This window comes from Schistocerca piceifrons, chromosome 1, assembly GCF_021461385.2.
Source record: "Schistocerca piceifrons isolate TAMUIC-IGC-003096 chromosome 1, iqSchPice1.1, whole genome shotgun sequence".
Classification (NCBI taxonomy): Eukaryota; Metazoa; Arthropoda; class Insecta; order Orthoptera; family Acrididae; genus Schistocerca; species Schistocerca piceifrons.
The window spans coordinates 1,102,062,832-1,102,079,316 of record NC_060138.1 but is presented as its reverse complement, the minus strand read 5'-3'; the positions used below and the strand labels follow the sequence as shown (position 1 = coordinate 1,102,079,316).

General features: G+C 45.6%; 1 protein-coding gene across 1 annotated transcript in view; it reads left to right on the top strand.

Annotated features, from left to right (window-relative positions):
- The window catches only part of LOC124798627 (HMG box-containing protein 4), a 43,715-nt gene that overhangs the window by 432 nt on the left and 26,798 nt on the right, over nt 1–16,485 (top strand). The gene's annotated exons all lie outside the window — the stretch shown is intronic.

Below are 16,485 nucleotides of genomic sequence, written 5' to 3'. Positions count from 1 at the left end.
GCAGGCACAAAATACATTTTCATTGAGCAACGTTTGAATATATAAATGAACCAAATACAAACGGAACGCTGTTTCAACGTATTTGATACCTTTTTTTATAATATTTGCAGTTATGCATTACCAATTTTATGATTGAACTGTCGTTCATATAAGTATTATGCTACTTCATAATGCCATAATCAAAAATAAATTATTTATTGTATCAATAACTGTAATTTTTTAAAGTCCGTATTGATTTACATTGTGGTTCCAACATAGAAGCGAATGAATGATGAAAGGGTAATTAAAATATTGTGTGCAGACGCACGCTCTGACTTCTTCCATGTATGAAATAAGTGTTCAGTGTGTTGGACCATAAATCTCAAGGTGCGAGGTTTAAACCTAATTCTCGAATCTTTTTCTTTCGCCCTTGAGAGTGATTTGTATATGTTTGAAGTGCCCTGTTGTAGAGGTCCGATAAACCGAGAAGGAAATGAATATACAACTCCCCCTCCTTTGTAATTATAATCGTAATGGTTATGTACTAAAAAAATTGCTAGTATTTCTGCAAGACTATTTACTATTTAACTATTAATATGACGTCGACAAGGACTGAAATCAGTAACCTTTAACGCCAAGGACCTGTTTGCTCACATTGCAATAGACGTCCTTAATCTGAGTCCATGTATCATCAACACTATTTTCAGAATTTTCCTGTGCTTCTTGGAGTGCCTTGTAGCGGTTCCTTAACTCAACACAGAAATCTTCTTGTTTGCTGTTATTGTAAGTTTTCCCACATCTTATTTTTTGTTTCGTTGTTCGAACTTTCTATTTGTAGCCATTATTTTTAGTCTAAAATTTGCAACAATGAGGTGGTGACCACTGCCAACATCAACCCCACATTTATTTCTCACATTCATCAGCGACCTTCTAAATTTTTTGCTTAGCGTTATGTGATCAATTTGATTTTCCATTCTGTGATCAGGGGATATCCATGTAACCTTATGGCAGTTCTTGTGTGGGAATAATGTACCTCCAATCAACAAATCATGACTGGCACAGAAATTTGTAAACATATCCCCATTTTCATTCATTTCTCCGATACCATGGACTCCCTTTACATGCTCTAGGCATTCATTTTTCTGTCCTACTTTTGCATTTAGGTCTCCCATAATAATCAAGATGTCTACCTTACTGGTACTTTGAATGGTGTCACTTAAGGAGAGATAAAACTCTTTTTTTCTTTTCAGTATCTGCGGTTTCTGTAGGAGCATAGCATTGGATGACAGTGACATTTTGAATGTTTGTCTTAAAACGTGCTGTCAATAGTCTTTCTGAAACCGGTTTCCATTCCATAAGGCTCTTGTTCGGTCCTTTGGTTAACAAAAGTCCAACTCCGTTTCTGCATCCTCTCCAGCAGGTCCAGAGTATAAAAAGGTGTATCCATCTTGTGTTTGGATTTCTCCAAAATCTAGCCATCTCACCTCACTAAGTCTCGAGAATGTCCAGCCTGTAACTCGTCATCTCCTTTGTAACCTGTTTCAGTCTGCTGGCTTCTCTCAATGTTCTAATATTCCAGAAACCTATTTTCATTGTCCTTTTTATGCCAAAAATCGTCATATTTGAGTCTGTCCGGCTGCTCTTTTCTGCTGTTTCTTTAATCACTTGTTTTTGGGAGTGCTGGTGATTGGCCCACAGCTCCCTAGTCTGGTGGTGGAGCTGCCACCTAAGAGCCTCCAGACTTGCCCGATTTTATTTTAAGGGTTTACTCCCCTAGCACGGCTGGCTTCCCTACGCCTAAGAGTCCCCCCTTACGCTTTATTATGATTTGAGGTGACAGGACAAGGACAGGGTAAGGACAGGCTTGAGATAGGTGAAAAGGCCCAGTGGGCAGGACAAGGACAGGGTAAGGACCGGCTTGGGATAGGTGAAAAGGCTTAGTGGGTCGTTGTGGGACACACTTTGTCTGGCTCCTCTCCCTCGGCCAATCCGGCATGGGTGACCCTGCTGGTAGCTAAGCTACCGCCAGCATAGCCCTCAGGATCCGGAGCACTCAAACCCCCTCACCTGCACGGACAGTGCTACTGTAAGGCGGTGTCCACTGAGGAGGGCATATTTTCACTTTTGTATTTTATTTCGCAAAACACAGGATTCACCATTACATCAAATATCACATAAACAGAAAGGTGTAATCCCTGATTATTATTTCAAAATAATTCTCAAAACACAGGCTCTCACTTGAGAAAAGTATTGGAATTAGTGAAGTTTTTGTTCCTTTGTTGTTTTTTGTTTTTGTAACACACAATAGTTTTCAATTTTTTTCTAAGGACATAAAATAAACCATTGAAATTACAAGGATCTCGATAATATACTTTTGATGTACCAGTAACTGAAATTTAAAGTTATTAAACTTATTAAAGCCAACAGTGTTTTAAAAAAGGTCAAATTAATGTCTTTTTAAACAGCACTACATAGAACGACATAATTGACAAGAGTAACTTTTTTCTGAGTAGAGCACATACACTCATCTGAAAATTAAATTCTTCCAGTTTTTTCAGCGACAGGAAACACCTGAAGAATGGGAACAGGCCAAATATCCTCCTGTAGCAGCATACATCAGCACACATCGTCAACAAGCTTCAGCTGATTTGTTCTACGTAGCTGTCGAATGAGTTCACACACCAGCCACCAGGATTGCTGTGATTATTCTCTCTCTGCTGCAATGCAATGCCTTACGACTATTGATTTTCTGATGTAGAACTGCAGTTAGTTACTGTTCGATCTTGGGTTTCCGTAATAGTGATATCTGCCCTTATTCCAATTTACATTCAGATTACAGCTCAACATGACTATTTAGTGACTTTCTGTAGTTTGTTCTACTTAAATGATTTGATCAAAGTACACGGGAACTGATATTTCATGTCTGTGCCTGACTAAGTTTATGAACACTTATAACATTTGGCTCAGACAACGGGGACGCTAATGTGATGTAGTCAGTATGAATAAGCCTATGTTACCAGAAGAATTAAGACTGACTACTCAAGATTCAAAATTTTCTGAGATTATGGAAATACCCGCCATATCACAATTTGCAGTGTGGCTACTCCCATTTTGGCCACACAGTCCCGCCCTACATTTGCTCAAGTCAAGGAAAGTTTTCTCTGCGCTGTAGTAACAACAGACTCCACAAAATTTGCGCTAATGGTTAACGAACAAGATCGTCGCTGCAGAAGTCCATGATATAATAACTACACCCACCTGCAGCAGCTTGAGGCAGAGTTGATGCATAAGGTGTCCAACTCTTAGGAATAGTGTGAGATGCAATTACTTACACAGGAAGACATTGGAGACAGAAAACCATCTCAGTATCTGTGACATCTGCATGGCAGGGTCAATGTGAGTACGGTACTGAATGCACTGCTGTGCATTTGTGGAGCAGCTGGCTGCTGGCTCAAGTAAAGGCTCTTGTAACGTCCCAGACAGAGATGCCACTAGATGCTATAGTGGGTCTGGCTGATGGAATTCAGGATGCAATTGTGCCATCCCCATTCAGTATAGCTGCGGTTCCCTGTATGCTGACGACTCCTGCCTTTACTACAGCTCTACTGGCATTGCAGCTGTTGAACGTCAGCTACAGGGCGCTATCCGCAAGGCGCGGTCTTGGGCTGTAACTCATGGGTTCCAGTTTTCGGCAGACAAGACCTGCGTTATGCAACGCATTTCTGCCGGCGACGTACTGTCCACCCGGAGCCGCAGCTTTCTCTTAACGGCGAACTTCTTTCAGTGGTGGAATCACACAGGTTTTTGGGGGTGGTTTTCGATGCCCGGTTGACTTGGCTGCCTCATATCCGGCAGCTCAAACAGGCGTGTTGGCGGCATCTCAATGCTCTGTGATGTTTGAGCCACACCCGCTGGGGCACCGACCGATCTACCCTGTTCCGGCTCTACCAGGCGTTAATCCAGTCTCGTCTGGATTATGGGAGCCTGGCTTATGGCTCAGCTTCCCCATCTGCATTGCGGGTGCTGGACCCAATCCTCCATAACGGGATACGCCTTGCCACTGGTGCTTTCCGCACCAGCCCTGTGGACAGCATACTAGTGGAGGCAGGTGTCCCTCCACTGCGGTTACGACGCCAACAATTACTGGCTGCTTATGCTGCCCATGTCTTTAGCTTGCCCGGGCATCCAAATTACCGTGTCCTGTTCCCGCAGTCAGTCGTCCATCTGCCAGACCGTCGGCCCCGGTCGGTTTGTCCGATCGCCGTACGCGTCAAGGAGCTTCTCTCCGGGCTTGGGTCTTTCCCTGTTCCACCTCCTTTCCGGGCACCTCTGCGTACACCCCCGTGGTGTGTTCCTCGCCCTTGCCTTCGGTTCGACTTGGCACAGGGCTCGAAGGACTCAGTCCCTCCAGAGGCCTTCCGCCGCCGCTTTTATTCCCTCCTGGCCACGTATCAGGGCTCTGTAATTGTTTTCACTGACGGTTCAATGGTTGCTGGTCGTGTCGGGTATGCGCTAACTCCAGGGGACCATTCCAAAAAACGTTCCTTGCCGGGTGGCTGCAGCGTTTACACTGCTGAGCTGGTCGCCATCTTTCGTGCCCTGGAGTATATCCGCTCCTGCTCAGGTGAGTCCTTCGTTATCTGTAGCAATTCCCTGAGCGGTTTACGAGCTCTCGACCAGTGTTTCCCTCGTTCTCGTCTGGTGATGGCTATCCATGAGTCCCTGCATACTCTTGCGTGTTGCGGCCGCTCTGTGGTCTTTGTGTGGACCCCCGGTCACGTCGGTATCCCGGGCAATGAACGTGTTGACCGCCTGGCGAAACAGGCCACCAGTGAACCCACCCTGGAGATTGGCCTCCCGGCGATTGATTTGCGGGCACTATTACGCCACAAAGTTTTCGATTTCTGGGCCACTGAATGGCGCAACCTGCCCGTGCCAAACAAACTCCGTCGTATCAAGGAGATGACGACTGTTTGGCGGTCATCCATGCAAGCCACCTGCAGGGACTCAGTCGTCCTTTGTCGGCTTCGCATTGGCCACACCCGACTGACGCACAGTTATTTACTGTGTCGTGAGGATCCACCTCTTTGTCGTTGTGGGTCGTCCTTGACAGTGGTCCATATTCTGTTGGAGTGCGCCCTTTTAACTGTGCTCAGGCAGACTTTTGCGCTGCCTGATACGCTCCCTGCGCTTTTAACTGACGACTCTACCATAGCGGACTTAGTTTTGCGTTTTATTCGGGCAGGGGGATTTTATCGCTTAATGTAATGTGTGTGTTTTTTGTGTTGATTCTGGCCTATGGCCTACAATTTTAGTCTGCTTTTTTAATGCGTTTCTCGGTGGTTGACTTTTCCCTTTTTTTCTCTATGGTCGGCCAACCACTGTCACACTTGGTGTGATTTTAATTTGTTTTGTCTCGGAGTATTTCTTGTCCTGTGTCGTCTGCCGTCTTTCCTGTTGTTCGTTTTTATTCTCTTTGGGTGGTTTTAATTTTTTTTTTTTTTGGAAAAAGGGACCGATGACCGTTGCAGTCTGGTCCCTTTAATCCCACAAACCAACCAACCTATAGCTGCGGTGGTGAGCGACAGCTACAATGATGTGTGCGCCTTATGACTAGCTTGCGAACAAGGTTGACGCCGTGAACAAACAAACCAGCAAGCTATTTTCTAGCCGGAATGCTAAAGGATGCTTTCATAGAAGGTAGAGAAGTCGTTCCTCCACAAACTTCTTAGCGGAGTGTGGCACAGCGCAGAGGTCATCTGACATTTGTTACTAACTTCAGAAGTTTTATTATGTGTGAAATGCACTCCACCTCACACCTTCCAAAATAGCAATGACAATCTGATGTAGGTGCACCCGATTGCCAATTGCTATCCCTGCATCTGTTCGTAACAGATCAGAAGACAGGACGGTAGTATGTGGTGCTCACGGGATATGATTTATGTATATACCCATAGACACTGTTGAATAAGTATCTGCAGCTGATGTTGTTGTGCATCTGTGGCCAACAACTTGACCATAGACACACAGCGTGCAACACACAGATTTGGGTTTAGGATTATGCTGCACTTTGCTTGCAACTTTATCATAGCAGGTGTGACTGAACCCATCATCAGGGCTGACTTCCGGTGCAATACTGTCTGCACCTGGACATTACCGATGCATGTCTAATCCATAGCATCACTGGCCTAGCTGTTGCTGGATTTTGACACAGTGCAGTGAAGCACAGCACCAAGCTTATTCATTTGGCAGGTAGCAGATACATCGAGCTGCTGGAGCAGCTGCCAGGTATTACATAACCTCCAGATGCTCCAAAAGAGGTAGGCCACAGCAGTGTGTACTACATTTAGACTGCTGTGGGTGCACCAATTTCCTGTAGGCTGAGATGCCTTACCTACGACTGTTATGTTATTGCCAAGGCAGAATTCAATTTTCAGCTGAAGGAAGGCATCATTCAATTTCCTAGTAATCCACGGTCGTTGCCTGTACAGTTAGGGCCCACGAAGCATGGCATCCACATGGAGATTACCACACCCTTAATGCTAGAATGATACCAGATCATTATCCAGTACCACTGATGATGGACCATAATTGTGCTTCACATGGCACAACTAAAATTACTGTGCTGGACTGTATCAAGGCCCACACACACACAAATTCCTATGGCTGATGTGGACATACTGAATACAGCTATAATAACCCCATTTGACCTCTTCAAGAGTCAGTTCGTGATATTCAGCTTAACCATTCCTACCCAGACTTGGCAGAGATTTATAGGCTCAGTGCTGCAAGGTTTGTTTTTTGTTTTGCTTACCATCAGATGACATTGTTGTCTTTTCAGCCACAGCGGCAGAACAACACCAACAACACCTGCCAAAATCTTTAAACATATGGACCAGTATGGGGTTGAATTAAATTTTCCAAGTGTGTTTTTGGCCAATGTGAAATTATCTTTTTAGGCCATCTTATCTCTCCAGCAGGGTCATTTCCACTTCCTGGAAAGCTAGAAACAGTATTGAGGATTTCACGATAAGAAACCGCAAAAGGAACCATTAACTGCAGTATTGTCTGGTCCTAAAACCAAGGGGGAAATGCAAACCCAGTGGACGGAAGCTATGAGGCTCTGATTTTGAAGCAGCTGAACAAAGTATAGCAAATGCAGCACATCCCATGTTAGAAGCACTCCTTGTGCTGATGATGGATGCAAGCCAAACTACAATCGGTGCAGCATTGCAACAGCATGTAATTGGTGCATACCAGCCACTAGCATTTTATTCACACAAGCTTTCTCCATCACAACAGAAATGGAGGGCATTTGACTGTAAACTTCTTGCTGTATATGAAGCTATCAAATCCTTTTGCTCACGGTTGGAGGCAAGAGTGTTTAAAATTTTTGCTGACCTCAAACCAGTCATCTGTGCTTTCCGACAGAATACAGTAAGTGCTCACAACAACAACATAATCAGATGGAATTTATTGCTTCATTATTCATCACTGGTGTATGCCACATATGAGGAATTGATAACATAGAAGACAACTGCCTATCCCACATAAATAGCATAACGAATGTGATAGATTTTGCTCAACTCGACAAAAGAGGTGGACTAGGAGTATCAGGACATTATGAAAGATGCTTCCTCCAGCCTTCAGCTAAAACTGTTCATTGTTCCTGCCACAAACATAGAGCTTTATTGTGAAGTCTCAAACGAGAGATCTCATCTGATCCTACCTTCCTCATTCTGCAGGCAGGTTTTTGAGAGCCTTCACAAGTTATGCCACCCTGGCATCAGATCTTCAGTTCAGCTGTCGAGCTTGGGCTCATGCATGTGTTCAGTATCAACTTAGTAATGTACCTCACCACATAAATACACCTATGGGAAATTTCCCTGACACAACACAAGATATACACTTTTTCACATTGACATAGTAGGACCACTGCCTTCATTGAATGGAGCCATATCATTTGATGATATTTCAGTAGAAACACTGTTCCCCACCTTTGTTTCACACTGGATTTCACTCTTTGTTTGTCCACTACATATCACAGCAGACCATGGCTGAACAATTTGCCCAGCTGAGCAAATTCTGTGGTACCATACAGCAAAAGACCATAAGCTGTCACCCAATTAGTGATGGCATGATAGAATGCTGGTGCTGTTCAATAAAAGTCACAATTACGTCACTTGATTCAAATTGGACAACAGCTTTACCGTTGGTCCTGCTTGGTCTGCGAAGCACTTACAAACCCGACCTCTACTGTTCATTGACTGAGCTCATTTATAGTGAAACACAGTGACTGCTTGACAAGTTTATTGATCCAAGCGCAGTTGAGATGGATAACACCAATCAAACAGATTGTATTTCCTCCCTGAAGGAACGAATGACTCAAAGCCAGCCTTATCAAGCCTGGAACTTCACACAACGATGTGCTCCATGAGTTACAATAATGCAGACATTATGCTACATGGGCCCTCAGTGTGTCGTTGGCAGAGGTGAACGAACCATTGAGATTTTGATTAACAGCAAACCCAGTACTGTTTCAGTCGACTGGGTTAACCCAGCCTTTTTGTTACCAGAATTACTACAAACACTCGCACATTGTAACCAGCCATAGTCTGCCCATCGTGTACAGCAACCTCCACTGGAAGATGAAACTCAACTAGAGCACTGAATTCATTCTGGACGGCGCATATGCTTCCTGTTGCAATTCATGAATGACCCTCCATTTTCTCCGAGGGGGCTGGTGTAGTGGCATACATCATCATCAAGCCGTCAGGTGATTTATTCATTGTAGCTATCAAACGAGTTCACGCAGTGGTCACCAGCAGTGCTGTGATTATTCTCTCTCTGATGCAGTGCGACACTTTATTTGCTGCTCGAGCTTGGACTTCCATAGCAATTGTATCTGCCCTCATTCAAATACATGTCATATTACAACTCAACGCAAGTATTTAGTGTGTCTACTTAAGTTTCTGTGGTTTGTTTTAAATAAATGTTTTGATAAAAGTGCACCAGAATTGATATTTTGTGTCTGTGCTTGGCTGAGTTTATGAACACTTATAACATTTTGTTCAGAAGACTATCAACTAGTCTTGTGACACACTCGCTTGGGCAAATGGAATGATTTAGAAGGATCCATAAATTGTGCAATAACAGTATGTTCTGTTGTGTTCAGTTCAATGACTATCCGAAAGTACCACAGAGTGGTTGATGTATTTAAGATCTACAAGTCTTGATGGCATATGTCATTGCTGATTGATTACATAAGAGACAATTTGCACCAAGGTGCAATAAAGGGACAGGTTCAGTTGCTGACAGTATGTGACACTGAACTAGGCTCAGTACAAAATTCAAAATAGTTTCAAAGTTTGTGAAAATTTGGCACAGCAAGCACAGAATTGTTTTAAAGAAAAAGATTTCTCAGCAGAACCAAATCTGAAAAGAGGGCACAAACTGATTCTAAAGCAGCTGATTTAGTAATAAATTTTTACTATTGTGATGAAGTCTAAAAAGATGTCAAAATCACAGGGAAAAAGCAATGTGAAAGAAAATTGTTGAATTTAGGCAGTTTACATGAAATTTATTCAAATTTTAAAAGCAAATAACCAGAAACTACAGCTCCACCAGGGGGCTCACCACTTCACCCGCCTTTGCAGTGCTACTTCCCTTTCCGCATTGCATGTCTATCATCTTGCTATTCCTTTCCCCTCCCTTGGTGACCAAGTTGTTCCTGGTAAAACTGTGTATGAATTCATCCTGTCCACCCATCTTCCTTTCCCCATCCTTCCTTTTCTTACCCTTCCTCCGCTTAGATATTTGATGTCTCTCTTTTGCCTTTTCTTCTTCTTCTTCTTCTTCTTCTTCTTCTTCTTCCTCCTCCTTCCTGTGCATTCATGAAGGCCGGCCCAAGGTTTGATACTTAAAAGGTGACTGGGTAACGTGTAATTCCCAGCGCCAGGTTGACAGGTAGGGCTCGTACATACCAGCTTGTACAGGCAAGGCCCAGGAAGGATTGATTGCTTGAGCTGGTACCTTTCTCTATACCAAATGGTCCCTCTGTCTGGAGTCAGGGTGGTGTGACCTGAGGTGTGGTCAGTCACCTAAAGCCGGTGAGGCCCCGCCCCCTGAAAGGGGGGGGGGGGGGCAGCAGGAAGGAGTGCACATGGTGAGTTCCTCATCTCAAAAACATAAATGAGTTGTGTTAAAAGAATCAGTGCCTCTCTCAGCTGCACACCGATACCTCATGGTGTCACACATTGAAGATGATCACAGTTTCACAACAGTTAATCCATTTCTTATTCAGATGGGTGTAGATGTCGTTACCAATCCTGTGTAGTCATGATCTCAGTTGCCTAATGGGTCCTTGCCTTTGGAGATGGATAGAGCTTTTCAAGTGTAGAAACTGCTTAATGCTACTCTTCTCGACAGCTATCCTGCCAAAGTAGAGACCCATCACACTCTAAATTCCTCCCATGGTTTCATATACATTCAGTTGCTGCTTGATGTCTTGACTGAGCCTGAAATAACAGTCTGTTTCACTGACCAGGGAGTGACTGCAGTTCACCGCATCATAAAAAGGGGTGATGAAGAATTACTGCCAACCTGCACTCTATACCTCACATTTGACCATGTGGTACTTCTGTCAAAAATTAAGCTATTACTGTTAAACCATGTATCCCGAATCCCACGCGTTGCTGTAAATGTCAGTGCTACTACCAAGCATGTGAATTTTGTAAAAATGCAGCCAAATGCCTAACCTGCAGCAGGGAAGCTCGCAAGGGTGAGTGACCACCTCCTTCTCCTCACTGTATCAACTGCAATGGTGATCATGCTGCTTCCTTCCAAGACTGTCCGATCTACCTCAGTGAGAGAGCCGTTCAGAAGATGCTCAGAAAATATTGGCTAACCGCATACCTAGTACGCCACCCTCTGCCAATTATATTACAGTCTCACTACACCCTGACCTATGAAGGATATGGCAATGCAGACTTGCAACTTCCAGTTCAGTGTCATGGCTGTGAAATCGTCCAGCCCAAGGTCACACTCTCATCACCACCTGCTACGGGTGCACACCACACCAACAAACCTTTGCCTTTGCCTGCAAAATTGCATGCCTCACGAACAGAAGCATGGAAATCCAAAAAGATGTGCTGTCTTGATGACTTTCTGCTCACATCTAGCCAGCCATCATGTGGGTCTGCACCTGACAAACGCCACGGTTCTAAGCAGTCAAAAAAGGCAAACGCTGTTCCCCTTCTCAACTTCGGAGTTCTTCTTCAGTGGTGTCACCATGCGATATACTCACCCAGCAGTCCTCCATTTCACTGGGATGCATCAACAACAACCAGTCTGCTAGCCAGCCAAAGGCAAATACCGACACCTCTGTCGAACTAATGGACCAGGATCCTCCAACCTCTGGACCTGGTCGCTGTGTGTGTTCGAATTCTGGCATTCGGAAGCCACCACAGTGACTACCCCCCTATTTGACTTATCTCCTGTCCGTCATCGGATATAGTTATTCTCCGATGGAACATTTGTGGCATCGGCTCCAGTAGGGTTGAATTACAGCCCCACAATCATACTGTCCAGTTATTTTCTGCCTCCAGTAAACAAAATTACACCCTCACAAACACTTTCACCTTCCACACTTCAGTTCGTTTTGTCCTTCCCCTCTGAGGCACAGTCTATGGCTCATGCGGAGTCATGTTGCTCATTCGAGAAGATACGCATAGTCACATCATTTCCTTGCGCACCCAGCTTTGAGCCGTCGCTGTCCATATTTCCCTTCACGTTCTCTCTTTGCAATGCCTACTCACCCTTGTCTTCTGCTGTCAGCAGGACAGATATTTTGCAACTTACTACTCAATTTCCTCCTCCATTTTTGCTGCTCGGTGACTTCAGTGTCCATCATCCCCTTCTGGGCCACCCGTCCCTGTCAAAGATGCTATCTCCTTATAGATATCTGCAACCAGCTCAATCTAATCTGTTTGAACATAGGTACACCCACATTTCTTTCTGATTCCACGCACTCCTTTTCCCACGTGGGCCTTCTGATTGGTACTGCTCAGCTTGCTTGTCATCTTGAGGGGTCCATTCTTTCCGACACATACTCAAGTGACCATTTCCTTTGTGTTATTCATTTGCTAATGCCTATCCCATATGTGTGTCCAGCCAACTGGCAGCTTTCCAAAACTGACTGGCAGCTGTGCTCATCACCGGCCACTTTCAGTGAATACCATTTTCCCTGCATTGATGATGAGGTAGAACACCTTACAGATGCTATCCTTACTGTTGCGGAATGTTCCATACCTCGCACGTCTTCCTTGCCGCGACATGCCTCATCCCCTGGTGGACTGAGGTATGCCATGATGCAGTCTGCGCACGGAGACGAGCTCTTCATGTTTTTAAGTGCAATCCCATGGTTGCAAACTGTATCTATTATAAACAGATACGTACGTGGTGTCGCCACATTTTCAGTGATAGAAGAAAGCTAGTAGTCTTTCTTTTCAAAGCTCTTTTAACACTTGTATCACTCTTCTGTTGTTTGGGCTAACCTCTGTTCACTTTCAGGAACTGCGATTCATTTCCCAGTTACTCGTCTGACCATAGCGAACAATGTCATTTTAGATCCTCTTGGTATCTCCAACACTTTGGAGCATTGTTTGCAAATATTTTGAGTTCCCCCCACTACCATCCTCCCTCTGAAACAGGTGTCAGAGGCAAGGACAATATGTCTCTTCTCCCAGAACCATGAATGTTACAGTTCTGCTTTCACTATCGGGGAGCTTAAACATGCACTCTCTTCATCCCGGTCATCCACTCCTGGACCAGATGACGTTCTGATATTGCAGCACCTATCTCCCGAGGGCCTACACCTTCTCCACCATACATATAACCATATTTGGAAAGGTGACAAATTTCCTAGTCGCTGGCCACAGGCCACAGGCCATTGTCATTCCCATACCTAAGCCTGTTAAGGACAAACACCTACCTTCCAGCTACCGCCCAATTTCCTTCACCAGTAGCGCCTGAAAGAGATTGGAATGTATGATTAATGGTCAACTGGTGTGGTGGCTTGAGTCTTGGAATCTCCTCACCAATACCCAATGTGGATTCTCTAGACACCGCTCTGCAGTTGATCATCTCATCACCCTGTCAACACGTATTGTGAACAATTTTTTTGCAGAAGCACCAAACTGTGGCTGTGGTCTTTTGATTTGGAGGACGGATATCCTCCGTATTATGTATGAGTGCAGCTTCAAGTGTTGCCTGCCCCTTTTTATCTGGGAATTTGTAAAAGACCTTGTTTTAAGGTATGTATGAGCTCGGGTTTGTTGGACACATTTATTCAAGAGAGTGGAATGCCTCAGGGTTCTGTGCTCAGCATCATCTTATTTGCAGTAGCCATTATCTCTGTTATGGATTGTCTCCTGCCAGGCATCTCAGGCTCTGTTTTCATTGAAGCTGCAATAGATTGCAAAATCATCAACGAATGTGTCCGCTTGAGCAGCGTCTTGATTATCTTTAATCATGGAGCATCAATAGTGGCTTGTGCTTTTCCACTGACAAAACTGTCTGTATAAACTTCTGGCTGCACCGGGAGATGCTTCCCCCATGTATACATCTCGGCCCATTTCATCTATTTGTTGACACAATGAAATTCTTGGGACTCATGTTTGCTAGGAAACTCTGTTGGTCTTCCCACATGTCTTACCTGGCAGCTCGTTGTATTTGTTTCCTCAATGTTCTACGTAATTTATGTGGCACCTCATGGGGAGCAGATCCGACCACCCTTTTCCTTTTATACCAGTCCCTTGGCTGTTCGTAGCTGGATTGTGAGTGTATTGTATTTTCATCCACATGTCCGTCTATCTTAAATCCTCTTAACATCATCCCGTGTTGTGGGATATGTTTAGCTACTGAGGCCTTTTGTATTAGCTCCATCGAGGGTCTCGTTGCTAAGGCTGCTGCTCCTATCAGCAGGATGTTCTCCTCAGTTGTTAGGTGAGCCGTCTGTCTTCTATGCCTCGTCACCCATCTAATGCTTATGCTCCCTTTTTTGATGATTCCCTGGACATCCGATATGGGCTGTGCCCGTCTTCTCTGTTGCCTCTCAGAGTTCACTTTTGTATGCTACTTCGACAGCTTTGCTTTATGCTTCCTGCCATGTTCTCCGTGGATGCAAGCTCTTCACCACCTTGGCATTGTGCTGAGGTACACATTCATTTCAGGCTCCATTTGCTTCCTAAGGATACTACTCCTGGCCTGGTGTATCACAGTGAGTTTTTTGCATTTACAGCTTTTTGTCTACACCGACAGTCAAAGATCGACCATGGTATTGGGTGTGCCTTTGTACTACGTGATGATCCTTTTCAGTATCAGTTTCTTGACCAGTGCTCGATTTTTTACCCTGGAGCTCTGTGCCCTTTATCAGGCCACCCAGTACATTCGGCAACATGGGCTTCCAAATTGCATCATCCCCCCAGGGGGTCCACAACTCTTTTGTGGATACGTGCGTAGCGAGCACGGGACCCCGAGCTAATGTGGCCCTCCTTCCTTTCCAGGCTGCATACCTTCCTTTTCCGCATTCTTCCCTCTCCCCCATCTTCGCCCCTCCTCCCCTCACCTCTGGCTCTTTCCTTCCCTTTCTTCCCCTCTGGGAGTATGGTTTGTGCCTACGTCCGGAGACGGACGCTTGTAAATGTACTGCATTCTTCGCCTTCTCTGCTTGTATGTCTTCATCCTTCCTTTGTCCTTCTCTTTTCCTTACCTCTTCTCCTTACCCTTTTCTCTGCTGCGGCGTTTGAGACCTCTCCTCTTTCCTTTCCCTTCCTTTGTTTTTCCCTTTCTCTTTCTTCCTCCCTGTGCGTGTCTGAAGGCCGACCCACGCATTTTTGTGCGTAGCCGGTGACGGGGTAACGCGTAATTCCCCGCCCCGGGTAGACAGGTAGGACACGTACGTACCCCCTGGTAACGGCCAGGCCCAGGGAGGGGTGATTACCTGGGCTGATACCTTCCGAAAGTGCCGATTGGTCCCTCCGTCCGTTGGTCGGGAGGTGTGACCTGAGGTGTGAACAATCACCTAAGGCGGGAGTGCCCTCAGAGAGGCCCCCCACAAGGGAGGAACGCGCCATCGGAGACGCCGGTAATCATGGGGGATTCTTCCGCAATGGTTTCCTCACCTTCCACTATGTCTGCTCACAAACGTAAGTTCCCTGAGTCTCAGCCACAGACAGTTCTTCCACCATTGCCACAGTTCCTTGTTGTTTCTCGGTCTGACGAAGGTCACGACTTCTCCACGGTCAACCCTTTCATTATTCAGAAAGGTGTCGACGCAATTGCAGGTCCTGTAAAGTCTTGTTCCAGATTACGGAATGGCACCCTGTTGTTAGAAACAGTCAGTGCCATCCAGGCACAAAAATTGCTGCGTACTTCACTGCTTCACACCTTCCCTGTCCGGGTTGAAGCGCACCACACTTTAAATTCCTCGCGTGGAGTCGTTTATACACGCTCCCTCGATGGATTGTCTGACGAAGAAATTCAGCACTACCTGTCTGACCAGGGCGTAACGGCTGTTCATAGAGTTATGAAAAGGGTTGACACGAACATCAATCCAACCCGCACTGTCTTCTTGACATTTGACAAAGTTCAACTCCCATCGAAAAACAAAGCAGGCTATGAGATAATTTCCGTTTGCCCTTACGTTCCAAACCCTACGCGTTGCTATCGGTGTCAGCGGTTCAATCACACCAGCCAGTCCTGTTCCAATCCGGCCAAATGTGTTACGTGTGGCAAGGATGCCCATGAGGGTGCTTGTCCACCTCCATCCCCTCGCTGCATCAACTGTATGGGTGACCACGCTGCTTCCTCTCGAGATTGCCCCGTTTTTAAGGACGAAAAGCTCATCCAGGAAATCAGAGTGAAGGAAAAGGTGTCGACCTTTGCTGCTCGAAAATTATTCGCCAGTCGACAGCCCACCGTGCCTCAGACAGGAAAATACAGCACTGTCCTTGCTTGTCCTCGGCCAACAAAGGAGGCGGCCACGCAGACTTGCGACCTCACCCTTAGTGCCACGGTCGTCAGATCGGCCAGCGCAAAGATCGCCCGTTCAACCTCACCACTTTCGCCTGCCCACTCTCTGGCTCACCCTTCATCGGGTTCTGCTAAATCTCGAGCCCAAAAGTCAGACACAAAGACTTCGAAAAAAGAGCATACTCGTGAAGATTTTTTACGTACCCCAACTTCACAACCATCGGTTCCTCCTTCATCTAAACATCATATTTCCAAGAAGGCTAATAAGAAACCCAGTTCATCTCCTTCTCCACCAAGGCGCGTCTCATCTACAGTACCACCTGGCGGAAATCGCCCTCGGCCGTCTTCTGTGTCGCCGTGGCGCACTGCTGGTGGCCGATCAACTGGCCGATCGCTGGAGGCAGGAGCTGCTCCTGAACAACCTATGGATCAGGATCTTCTGCCTTCGGCTGAATGCCATTCCATGCTGTCGGT